General features: G+C 28.8%; 1 protein-coding gene across 9 annotated transcripts in view; it reads left to right on the forward strand.

Moving 5' to 3' along the window:
- LOC145283782 (vitamin D3 receptor-like) overlaps positions 1 to 13,499 on the forward strand; it is a 453,323-nt gene that overhangs the window by 183,810 nt on the left and 256,014 nt on the right. The window lies entirely within an intron of this gene.

Raw genomic sequence — 13,499 nt, forward strand, 5'->3', positions numbered from 1 at the left:
TTCTCAGCTTTTATTTTCACAAACGCGTGTGCAACTGCAGACATGCGTGTTTTTTTTTTTGATGAATAAGCAACCGGCTAGAAGCACAAACTTTCTCATCTTGATGACCTTTGTTTTTTGTTATAAAGTGGGGTAGTTTTGCAATAATTGATAACCAGATTAATAATAATAATAATAATAATGGAGCTTGTTTAACCAATGCAATTTTAACACCTATTAATCACTTAAATGTTAGTTGCTTTAAAATAAAAAGAATTTTCTTTATGAAAAAAAAAAAAAAAACAGGAACAAAAAAACAATTTATAAGTGTATGTAAGTTCATTGTGAAAAACTCACTTAAAATGACTTAATGAATAAAAAGCAATTATTAAAAACCAACACCCCCTCTAAAAACGGTTTTAGTTCATCACCAAAATAATGTCATCGATTGAAAAGAATAGATTTCCTCATTTTATTGCTTTTCGAGATTATCAACAGCTTTTTGTTTCTTTCTCGTCTTCCTCGAAATAGAAAATGCCAGATTTTGTCATTCTTGTTTATAACTGGCAAAAAAAGCTAAACAAATTCTTTTCAGCCTATTATTAGAGAAATGAGCACGTTGTTAAAATCTTTTGTTCACTTGTCCGAGCTTTCATTTGTTTTGCAGTGAAATGTAAATAATTATTTTGATTTTTTTTTTATTTAATGATAGTCTTACAGAATTATAGAGAAGGAAGTTTATAACGTACGGCAAACATCGTGTCCTCTTTTTTTTGGGGGGGGGGGCGTCAGGGTAGGGGGCTGAAAGGTTCTATGTGAACGGTTCTCTTTCCCCTCTCTCTCTATTTCTCTTTCCCCTCTCTCTCTCTATTTCTCTTTCCCCTCTCTCTCTATTTCTCTTTCCCCTCTCTCTCTATTTCTCTTTCCCCTCTCTCTCTCTATTTCTCTTTCCCCTCTCTCTCTCTATTTCTCTTTCCCCTCTCTCTCTCTATTTCTCTTTCCCCTCTCTCTCTCTATTTCTCTTTCCCCTCTCTCTCTCTATTTCTCTTTCCCCTCTCTCTCTATTTCTCTTTCCCCTCTCTCTCTATTTCTCTTTCCCCTCTCTCTCTATTTCTCTTTCCCCTCTCTCTCTATTTCTCTTTCCCCTCTCTCTCTATTTCTCTTTCCCCTCTCTCTCTATTTCTCTTTCCCCTCTCTCTCTATTTCTCTTTCCCCTCTCTCTCTATTTCTCTTTCCCCTCTCTCTCTATTTCTCTTTCCCCTCTCTCTCTATTTCTCTTTCCCCTCTCTCTCTATTTCTCTTTCCCCTCTCTCTCTATTTCTCTTTCCCCTCTCTCTCTCTATTTCTCTTTCCCCTCTCTCTCTCTATTTCTCTTTCCTCTCTCTCTCTCTCTCTCTATTTCTCTTTCATTAAGTTGACCTACAATAACAGCAAAGATAGTGTTTACTCAAATTTAGGCGGTGTTTTACATTTAAAACTGTTACCAATTTTAATTTTTATTCTTTTCGCATGCAATTGAAACCGATTATCTTGATATGTAGCTTTTAAAATATTTGACTTTTTATTTTATAAAATCGACATTTAGAATATTTCTCTTGAAAGTTGGAACAATATTCTAAAAATGAAAAAAAATCGTTTAAATCGGACGATATACAATACATTTTGGTTCCAGTTAGAATATAGAATTTTAACTAATTCATCAGTTTCAAATATAAGCATTATAAACAAAATATTTAAACTATATACTTAAAGATTTAATTTTCTTTTACTAGCTTCAAAGTATACATTTTTAAAGTTATTTTCAAACCACATTACATTTAAATTCATCTAACCAAAAAATAAAAATTCAATTTAAAATGCATTCAGTTGCGTTAAAAATCAATATATTTCTATAAAACATTAAAATTCCATATAAAAACTATTATTTTATTTAGGCAAACATCGAAAATGCTTTCTAAACTAATAGAAATAATTTACTGCTGTAAAAACGCATTTTTGTCTGATTTGCAATATTCTAAACTGCTGACTTTCAATAAGTTTTGTGGGTGACCTGAAGAGTAGTAAACCACTTTTCACATTCCACGGAATCGATTGAACAACAACGATTGCGATCCTCCTCCCTCTCTCTTCGATGATTGTCAGAGATTGACAACCTCTCCCCCTCTCTCCACATCTCCAACTTTGCCTTCTCTTTTTCTTCATTCCCCTCCCCCTCTCATTTATAAAGACATGCTCAGCTTTTCCTCCTGCAACATTTCTTACAAATTTCAATAACCTAAGTTTTTTTTTTTTTAAATCTACATGTTATGTTAATTATTGCATTATTCCTCTTCTCTCTGTTTATGTGGGCGAAATGTTTCCGATTTAACGCGACCAGCAATATATAATTTTCTAATCGTGTTTCGTTTTGACTCTAGTCAAGTTTTTTTTTGTAGCAGATAAAATAAATATCAAATCAATTCAATAAAGTCGAGAGAATAGAGAGATTAAATTCCAATTTTTTGTGTGTTCCGAATAAAACGTAAAACTAAAAAATATATAACATTTTATTTTATTTTTTGTAAAATGATATTTTGTTTTCGGTGTAATTTAAGGTGCTAATGCAGTAATGCAGTAATGCACTTACTGATCCGCGCTATTTTTTAAATCGTATTTCCAAGTTGAATTAAAGTGTTTTTTTTTTTTTTTTTTAAATTCAATTGTAAGGTTAAAGTACATTATAGGTGCAAACCACCCTCCTCATGTTAAGAATGGCTTTTTAAATAATGTTATTTCAGCACGGATCAGTAAGTGCATGACTGCAGTGCATGTGCATGACTGCATGAGTACCCAATTTAATGGCCTTTTTATAATTCTTGCTAACTTTTTTTTCTAGTCTTTTATTGAAATGTTGACTTAAAATTCCATTTTTGTTTTTCTGTGTTATTCGAGAATTGCTTTTCATATTTAAAGAAAAACATTGAAAGTTTAATATGTTTACCTTTTTTACTTTACGTTTTTAAAATGTTTGTATTAAAATACTTAATTACGTACTATGGCCATATTTTTAAAGAACAACAACAGTTTCATATTAAATATCTAATTGAATACATATTCAATTATTTTTAGATATGTAATCTGAAACTGTTGAGTATTATTTAATTTCCCTTTCTTATTAAGGTGATGTTTATAAAAATAGACTCCTTTTACAGTATGCAAGTGAGAATACAAAACGAGAAGGGAGGGCAAAGTTAGACACAAGGTCAGTTTAAAGTGGGAAATCCAGCCCCCCTAAAAAGGAGACGCTCTGGATGAATGCAGAAGTTGTCATGATAGGTTCTGTCGCCATTCTCTGGTGAGGACATTCGCCCCCTCCCCCACCTCTCTTTCCTAAGAAAGAAGAGGCAATACCTGTGAGAATGGCCCAGAGAGCAGAGATCAGAAAGAACTGATACTTTGATCCGAGAACGTTAGGTCTACCCGGTTAGAATAGTAGAGTAGTTGCTCTAACAAACAAAAAAGTAAAAATCTGCGCATTATGGGACCGATCGACTCCGAGGAGGAACGGGAGTTGGCGGTATTGGGGGTGGCATTGTGGAGGCACTACACACGCCTCTTTCTTTACTCGTCGTATCTTAATGCCTTCTCCCTCTTTTTTTTTTTTTTTTTTTATCATTCGATCAGCAACATTTCGAGACAATAACTACGTTTCTTTAACATGACTGTTGCATATGCAACCAAAGAAATGTGATTCTATTCTTTGTAACTTGCTTAAATAAAGGGAAACAGACGATGATGCACATGTTGATCAAAGCAGTGAATAATTTTAGTTGAGATTTTTACTGAAATAGTTAAAAAAAATTTTTTTTTTAATAAAATAATAAAGTGGTGGTCATTTCGGCTCTTGATTTAAATTCTCAAGCGAATTCTTTTATTAGAGAATTTATTACAACGTTCATATACACATTTGGACTACAATGCGATAGAAGAAACTTAAATTTTCTAGAAAAAGAACCAACATGTTCTTGGGTTTAAAACAATACACTTATTTCGTGATTATGATTTTTTGACTTCGTGCCAATGTACGTGAATTACTAACAATTTTATTTTTATATGTAACCAGGCGAATGCGGTTAAACAAATGCTGACCAAAGAAATCTGAAACCTTGAAGTAAAATTATTTTAATGCCATTCTAAAAATATTTTATGCATTCGGAATCACACATTTTATTTTAATTTTTAATTTTATTTTAATTCAAGTATTATTCAAGCTTTATTTTCAAAATTGGCTTCCAAACAAAAATGTGTGACTTGTCCAATTTCTTTTCACTCCACACAATATTTAAGACAGACATTTCAGTGAATTCATTCTTTTTGTTCCGAATTTTGAAATTAACAGGTCTGGTGATTTTTTTTTTTTCTAGATTTCAAACGTATTCTATTCAAAATTTTAAAATGTTATATCTTAAAATGAAATTTAAAGTTAACTAGCGGTCATGTGTCTCCTCAAACTTTACCTGAAATCCAGTGATTCACTAATTTCCTTTGTAATTTAAGGTGCACTATTTGTTCGGTAAAAGTAATTAAAAAGAATTTATCTAAAATGGTGTTTGCAACAACAAAACATTTACACACGGGTTGAGATGGCAAGTTGAAGTTTTTTCATTTATTCAATTGGAAAGGTTTAGTAACATAAAACATTTTTAAATTCCTAAATGAAAAAATATATTTACAGACTGATAATTTCAACTCTAAAACTCTATATTTGTTTGTTAAAAATTCACGTTTTTTCATTAAAAAATATTTGAAATATAATGTATTTCTCAATCACTAGTGTGCATTTCAAAAAGTAGCTAAAAATGGTTGAAATGTTATCCTCTGTGAAGAACAAATATAAGTAGAATATCAGATATAATAATCGTTTGAGATTTCTAATCGTACTTATTTTCCAAACTAATACATCAATCAGCATTGAATGATTTTGTTTACTGCTTGTTTGAAATTATAAAATTTAGGATTACGTTTTGTTCGGGACACAATTTTCTAAAAATTTAGAATTATTAAATGTATCATGATTTTTTTTGTAAAAGAAAATGCTTATAGTTGGAATAAAAGGAATTTCATAAAAGAGAAAAATGTTATTAGAAAGACTTTAAGATCACAGACTATTTTTTACTGTTTGCAAACTTGCATGCGTTTTTTTTCTTGAGTTTGTACATATTTTTTAATGTAATCTTGTAAATGCTAATAAACATTTTTATTAGAATGTAATTCTAGTCATGTGTGTGTTAAAGAGCTCCATTTTATTCATCTATAGAGCTGTTCATACATGAACGTCACAACTGAACCGTGTTCTATTAATATTCATATTTGTATTAAAATACTTGGAGACAGCAATGAATTTCTCAGGCATTTTCATGAATGTAAACTACCATATTATATTTAGATCTAAAAATATTAAACGAACGTAATATGATCTAAATTAGGTCAATGATTTTATTGTTTGTAGATAATTATTAGAAATGGATAGGATTGACACACACCTGACCTTCAGGCTAGGATCAAAGTTTAGTATGAGTTCTGTCTTCACTCAGAAGGGGGCGGTGCGATATTATATTGCCACCTTTTTAAGATGAGAGGGGGGGGGTCCCCATATTAACAACCTCACACTTTTGCCCTCGTGGGGAGTGGCAAGTTAATACTGGGATGAACGTTAAGAGCTGTATAGTGAAAGATAAGCCTCATTAAAACATTCCTATATGTTGTGACAATTGTCATAATTTTTGGTGAGTTCATTTTAAAGACTACAAGCTGAGTTGGTGTTTCTATTTTTTTAGATTTTAGAAGTACACGTCTTGCACGTTAAACACGTACTATTCTCGAATAGTTTAACATTTAATCAGTTTATAATTATATGTATAAAAGAAATATGTTACTGTAAAATTATATTTGAAATTAATCAGATATTGGATTAATTTAACGAAATCGCTAGTGTATATTTTCATTTAACTTGTATCGAGCGATACGTCAATCATTTAAAAAGTAATTGATAAAAACTACAAAATAACTTCACATTTAAAATGTCAATATAATTTAGCTTAAATTGAAAAAAAAAAAAAATTTTTTTTCTTAACTATGGTTTTATTAAAAGAGTGAGGATAAAAATTTAAACTTTACAGCATTTTCCAAGTTGTTTGTATTTAATTTATTTTCCAGCAAAACAATTTGGTTTTGAAAATCTTTTTTACTTGTGTGTGGGGTTTTATTTAATTTCAAAAGAACTGAAATAATTTGAATAATTTTTTAAAAATAAAATTTTATTTAAATGAAAAAATAGTTTAAAATGATTGAAAACAACGCAAATGGTTGTTTTTAGAAATGATTGTAGCAACAATTTAAAACGTTGAGCTTATATAAAAACACAAATTATTTACTGTAAAAATCAAAACTATAATTGATCGTTCCTATGTATTTGCATCCCTTGGAGGTACAAGGGATGTTTTTAATGTGAGGAAAATGCCCACAGAAAGATGCATTTTGGATTAGGACAAAAATTAAATTGCTTAAATCTGGAAGGATTTCTCTTTCACTGATTGATGACAAAAAAATTAAGTGTAGCATTAAAAGTTTCTGTTTTTCACTTTGAAATGTGGAGTAACATTACAAATACAATGAGGAATTGGACTTCTAATTTGTCTGCATGATTCAAAGAGTTTGATATTAAAATTTAATCGTGAAGCAGGCAAAAAACCAAAAAAAAACCCCAAAAAAAACCCCACGACAATCTATTATTTTTAATTGGAATTCATTGAGATGAGTATTATTTATTAATTTTTATTTAATGCGAACTATTCTCATCTTTTTCTTAGTTGTTTCATGACGTGACGAAGGCCGGAGGAATATTTGGCCGAAACGTCGTGAAACAACTAAGAAAAAGATGAGGAGAATAGTTCGCAATAAATAAAAATTAAAAAAAAAATTAACCCACAAGTTTGTAATTAATATATAAATCCAACAAACTTATCCACGCGGTTTGTGTCGTCTTTTTTACCCCCCCCCCCCATTTAATCGTGTCGGCAGGGGGGGGGGTTCTTAGTTTGTGTTCCATGCTTTTGAATATATTCTATCAATTGAATTGTTCTTAGTTCTTTCACCAGTCATTGAACTCGCAACTTCAAAATGAAATTCACTTTAGAATATGCATATCCACTAACAGTCATGTACGAAATTTCAGGTTCTTATAAACCTAGTCTGTGTTGACTGTATTTTTCGTTTATTTGTAATTATTATTTCTAGTTCTGGACATTCATTTTCTTACTTTCCGTATTGTATTACACCCGTATATTTAACACCACTTTACACCAGGTGTGAACAATGGAATACTAAAATTTTGCTCCTGTGAAGTAAATGAAGGTTTCAATTTGAAATTCTTCCAAATTTACTGATGACTAGAAGATACATCTGAAAATGGTCGGAAACTATGACAATGAAAACGATAAACCTCTAAATAGATCATCTGAACAAGATCTGCCTGATTTTAAAATAAGCGATAAAATAGTCCATTTATTTTTATGGTTGTAATTTTTGAAAAAGTTTCATTTAAATATTTTATTGCGATTTAATCATTTACCAAATTGTCTTCAGGAAAGAAAGGGAATTTTAAAATTTAATTCCGGTGTATGACTAAGTTGATTATTAATAAGTACACTAGTTAATCAACACTGTTAAGCTCAAATATATAAAAATAATTATTGCTAGTTAATATGGGTGAAAAATTAAGTTCTGGTTTTCAGGGTTAAATTTCTTTGACCTATTTTTGTTTGGACATGTTTTTTTTTTTTTTTTTTTTTTTTTTTTTACAATTGTGTATTTTAAAATGAAAACCATTCAACTTCATCTGGATACATAATTTTAAGGAGTTTGTGTGTAACTTGTATACCATGTTTGAACAAAATTTTCTTCAGCAGTTTTTACATAATCCTCTTAACTAACAATAATCAAACTAAGAAACACTGGTTAAAATACCTGGCAGGGGCAATTAGTTCAATCCAATCTTGAGTTCTATTTTAGAACTTGTAAGTCATTATCATATGTTACAACATAAGGCAATACTTCTAACCTTACTATTATTTTGTCTTTGAAGCCCCTTTGTATTTTGCTGTTAAATTAAAATAGTCCTTCATGATTGGTAGGAGCAGACAAATGATTGTATGTTTCGTTTAATATTTTAGTCATGTATCTTAAATTGGAATTCTTCAAGGCAAATATTTTATTTGTTTATTCTTTTATATATACAAAGTTGGCAAACAGTTTGTAGAGTTTTTGAGATAGACCTTTATATATTCTGAAAGTACATTTGTGTAATTAGATGAAGTATATTCCATTTTAATCAAATGGATAACAGCACTTGGCATGCATGAAAAGGAAATACAATGTTTTACTTTATTAGATTGTATAATTTGACATGGAAAAATGTTAATAGATTTTAGAGCTTAGGGTGTTCATAGTCTCACACCGGGTGTGACTTGAGGGGGTTAACAACTATAAATTTAGCAACATTTATTTCAATGTCACTTTTACCAAATACAGCTGATGTACAAGTGAAGTTTCTAAACTGTAAACATCAGTAAAGGTAATATGGTCTTATGAGCCGATAATAAAAGTACATATGGTTCCTCACCCAGGCAATGCTGAGTCTTCATGCTAGTTTTAAATATTTTTACCTACTAGATTTCTCCTTTACTTTTAATATTTAAAAATCGTATTTATTGTGATGAAAAATAACAATGGTAACTCATGATAACAATATCTCTTTAGTATGGGAGAAATACAAAAAATATTTAATGAAGCACAAAATCTTGTATTAAGATCTGATATTTTCCAGAGTGTGAATTTATGTAAAGAAGTAATTGTTAAGTTGGTTGCAAAATATGAGTTATTGAATGTCAAGTTTCTTTTAAAAAATTGGTGCTACCATTTTGACATGTCAATATGACATAAATGCCCCCCCCCCCCACACACACACTATTCGCCACTGGTTCAAAAATCGGTCATATCAGCAATTATTTAAGTCTTATTACTCCCTGTTAACAAAAGATGTTATATTCTGCTTGATTTATTTAAGCTTTAATTAATCACTAAGGATTATGATTGAAAAAAAAAAAAAAAAAAGATAGCATTACTAATAGATGTAGAAGTTGATTATTTTTGATCGGTTAAGATTTGGACTTTTTATTTTGAACATACTTGGTTAAAACCATACATTTGCATTTGGATTGTAAAATTTCACACTTTTTTTTTTTTTATAAACTAATGATTTTAATTTTTAGAAAAGAAAAATGTTTATACATTTGATTATAAAAGTTGCCAGAATCGCCCTCTCTGGACAAATGTCATTTTTCTTTCTTTATTTAATTTTTAATTTTAGTTCTAGAGGTTTGTTTTATATATATTTAATATTTCCTATTCATATAGCATTAGTAACATTGATAAAAGGGAACACGTATTGGTATTTCTATTATAGAAGTAGATATGGAGAGTGTAGTGAATTGTCATTTTTCATGGAAACAAAACGTAAAGTGGGTTGCAAAGAAAAGAATTCGGACATTTTTGTTTACGTATTATCTATTCAATATTGTCTCCTTTTGCCTTCCTTATTTTGTTTAGTTATTCTAACGCTTTTTATAAAATGACTTGATTTCTACAGTTTTAATAAGTTTCATTTTTTTTGCTTTATTTGTATTTTTCAATCCCAAGGAAATATGAAGTCTTGATCTGATGCGTCTCGACCAATCAAATTTTAGTTGGCCATCTTATTACTTTCATCAATTTTTCTTAAATATTTTGACTTATATTTCTATCGCTTTAGTTTCCGTTAGATCTTTCAATCTATCGTGGGAAGGGGTGTAGGGTTGGTCAATTGTTTTATGCACTGAATTAAAGGGGATTGTATTTCTCACCATTTCTTTTGCAATTAGGTGAATTATATCACACACGTGGCATTTCTGAATTCATATAATTTCAAAGCATTTTGTCATATGACTTAATTACCCAACTTATATTTTGATCGTTTAGTGTTGCATGAAAGATTGCATTAGCAAATTGAATTTAAATCCTACCTGTTGCTGCATTAATGCCAGTGAAAATACGCACCTCCCATACTCTGCTCGAAATAAAATGATGTGCTATCATGACATCTTTCTGATATGACTGTTAATTTATTATTAATTTTATAAGTTCGCTCTGGATTGACTTTCTTGATACTTATTACTATGTATTTACCTTTGACCTGTTGGGATTTGTTGAATGAATCGACATAAATATGAGAAATAAATAGTAAAAAAGAAAACAATACCAAATTTGAAAAATCATCAAACGATGCTTTCTGTTATGCTATGTTAATTCCTGATTAAATGACTTAAAATATGAGTTGGAATAACTTTGTAAAATTTGAGAAATCATATTAAAGGATCATATTCAATGCTTCCTTAGTAAGTTTTATTGTAATCATGAGTGTCCAATTCTATTTGATGCCTATAAGTTCAAAATTTTTGTCATTTTTCATGTAGCGTTTTTTTTTTCTTTTTTTTTAATTCCATTTTTGATTTGTTCTTTCTTACAAAATCATTAACTAAAAAAAAAATGTAACAAGCTTTAAAAAAAGATAAAATTTCATTTAAACTGGAAAATAATATTCCGAGATTAATTTTATTGTTATACTTGTAATGGAAACTAAACAGGACTGTTGAAGTAAGAGTATCTTAAAGGGAACTAAAGTTAATTTTTGTATAACTTTTGGGTTTTACAGAAGGAAAAAAAAAACGCAACCTTAATTTTAGGAATTTCATTATTATAAAAAGCGTTTGATAAAGTTTTGTTATTTTTTAACAAAGTATGTAAAAATGCTTTGAATTCTTTTTCAAATGACACATTTGTAATAGTAAATGTGCTTGGAGGTTGAATTGTATATATGTATTTTTTGTTGAAATTTAAGAAGGAACTTAGGAATAATTCAAGCCAGTGTACTCTACATACATGAAATACGGCATTGATTTTTATTAACCTAGCTTATGAAAAACACATTTTGTTTTTAAATCAAATCAAACCGCAAACACACATAGCGTGTGTGTGTGTGTGTGTGTGTGTGCGCACGCGCATGCGTGTGTGTAATACATCTCAAATAAATAAGATGATGGCCCTGTACTAGTTTATTAATTAGTAAAGATTCTTGAAAAGAATTTGTTGTATTAACTATCGGTCTTTAAATATGTTTTATTATAGACTCGTACTACAAATTCAAGTTTGAGTTTTTTGTTCAGGTATTAATTTATTTGGAATTGTGTAGAAATTTTGCTCTTTTTAAAAAGGGGATCCAAATCAATTCATCACCACCATCAGACTCTGTACAACTAAGCGAGTTCTTTAAAAATTTCTTTTGACTTTGTTTTGTGAAACAGTAAATCTCGAAAGCAATTTAAAAATCATTGATTTTTTTTATAGTCAATTTGGTCTTTGTTTGCTCATTTTTTGTAATGGTAAATCGATTGTTGAATGTGGAAAATGCTTTCATTCTCTTGATTTCAGTTTTCTTTCTTAACCATATTTCGCTTTTTCCATTTCCATTTTTAATAATTTTTAAAATTATTACTGTATTTATAAAATTGTGTGACCACTTCTCGTATGTGTATGTTCTTGCTTCTACATAACTTGGATTTTTTAAATTTACTATCGTTTATTGAAATAAAAAAAAAAAATCGTGTAAAGTATTGAAATGATTAAAAAAATCTTATTTAAAAATAGTTTAAATCCAAAATTAAATCTACCAGAATGCATTTTACATTTTTTATAGATAAGGCAACCATTTTGTCAGTCTTTTGTTAACGCTTTAAAAATGAATTACTGCCTTAGTTTTTTAAAAGAATTTGGAAGTATTTAAACTGTCATTCAACAAGAAATTTCGGTTTTTGTTTAATAAAAAAACCCAAAAATATTGAAAAATCTGTATGTGCTCATCACGGAATGAAGATATATTCTAAAAATCCTGTAAATTGAGTTTTTTTATATATAGAAAATAAATTTTTTAATGAATTTTAGCAATTCTAAGAGTAAATTGTATTCATTACAAGGCTGCTTTTGATCTCGATAGTTCGAATTGAGTTGTCTATTTTTTTTGGAACAAAGATGTCATCATCTTCGTTTTATTATAAACATTTTTATTTTTTTCTGTATTTTAAAAATTCTAAATAAGAACTGAAATTTTTGGCTATAAAATTTTTTAGCAAATTCTCAAGTATTAAGAGATTGCCAGTTTTGGAAACTAATTACATGCAATAATTTTATAGAGATTAAATCATTACTGTAACAAAGTAGTAATGGTTTCATAACAATAAATAATTTAAATAACTAAATGATACCATGATAATTAAAATTATTTTGTCAAAATTCAATCAAAAAATGATTTGATAAAGAAGTCATAAAAAGAAACAAAACTGAAAGTAAAGCACCTCCCTGACAACATCGGGTACCAACACAACTAGTGATGATTTTATTTTCAAAGTTTAACCTTTCGTATATACATGCTCTTTCGAACATTACTACTATAAAGTTACTCCCTTTAATATTTGCCTTTGCCTTTATATCACTATTTAATAATGGTCTTTTATCATTATTTTTAATAAACTTTGGTAATAATACTTATGTTTTAATTTCGGTTAAAATTTCTTATTTTATGTTCTCTACTAATCCTCTCACGATCTTTTAAAATTGTACCACTGAGTCAGCATTTCCAACAATTTCATTTTTTGCTTTTTTTTTAAATCAATATTATCCTATTTCATTTCATTTTATTTCCTTTGCTATAAACCTTTCACTCTCCACGGTATCTTCAATGTATTTTTCTTTATTTCAATTTTGCTCTCATTACTTACCCATTTTGTACTTTTAATTAAATATTAAAAATGGTTTTAAACCTAAAAAATCTTGCTGTACTAATAGTTCATTTTTTTTATTTTTTTTTTATTGATTTTTCTTATTTTCATGGAATTTAAGTATGGAGATTGAAAGGCATTTAAGAAAACCTAAACACACATTAAAAACTGTGAGAATGAACTGGAATTATCCAATGAAATGCTTTTATTCATTTTATTTTTAAAAAATCTGTGCTTTCTCTATTTTATAAATACTGTACTGCTCTTTTGATTGGGTAAAATGAGATCCACTATTTAAATATTTTTTTTCAACTCCCTCTGTTTTCTTGGGGGCTAGGGACGGTGTGTACTTGTAATTAAAGCTGCCTTCCATTATTTAGTTTAAAGTTAATTTAAAAAAAAATGCTGAATTCTGATTATAGTATGAGTAGATAAAAAAATCTATTTCAAATGTCTAAGCAAAAATGTTTTCATTGTATAAATAGAAGTAACTTGAAACTTGACCAAAATATATATTTAGAATATTTGGTTAAACTTGACCAAAATATATATTTAGAATATTTGGTTAAACTTGACCAAAATATATATTTAGAATATTTGGTTAAACTTGACCAA

Source organism: Euprymna scolopes, chromosome 8, assembly GCF_053919585.1.
Source record: "Euprymna scolopes isolate OS-2025 chromosome 8, ASM5391958v1, whole genome shotgun sequence".
NCBI classification, from domain to species: Eukaryota; Metazoa; Mollusca; class Cephalopoda; order Sepiida; family Sepiolidae; genus Euprymna; species Euprymna scolopes.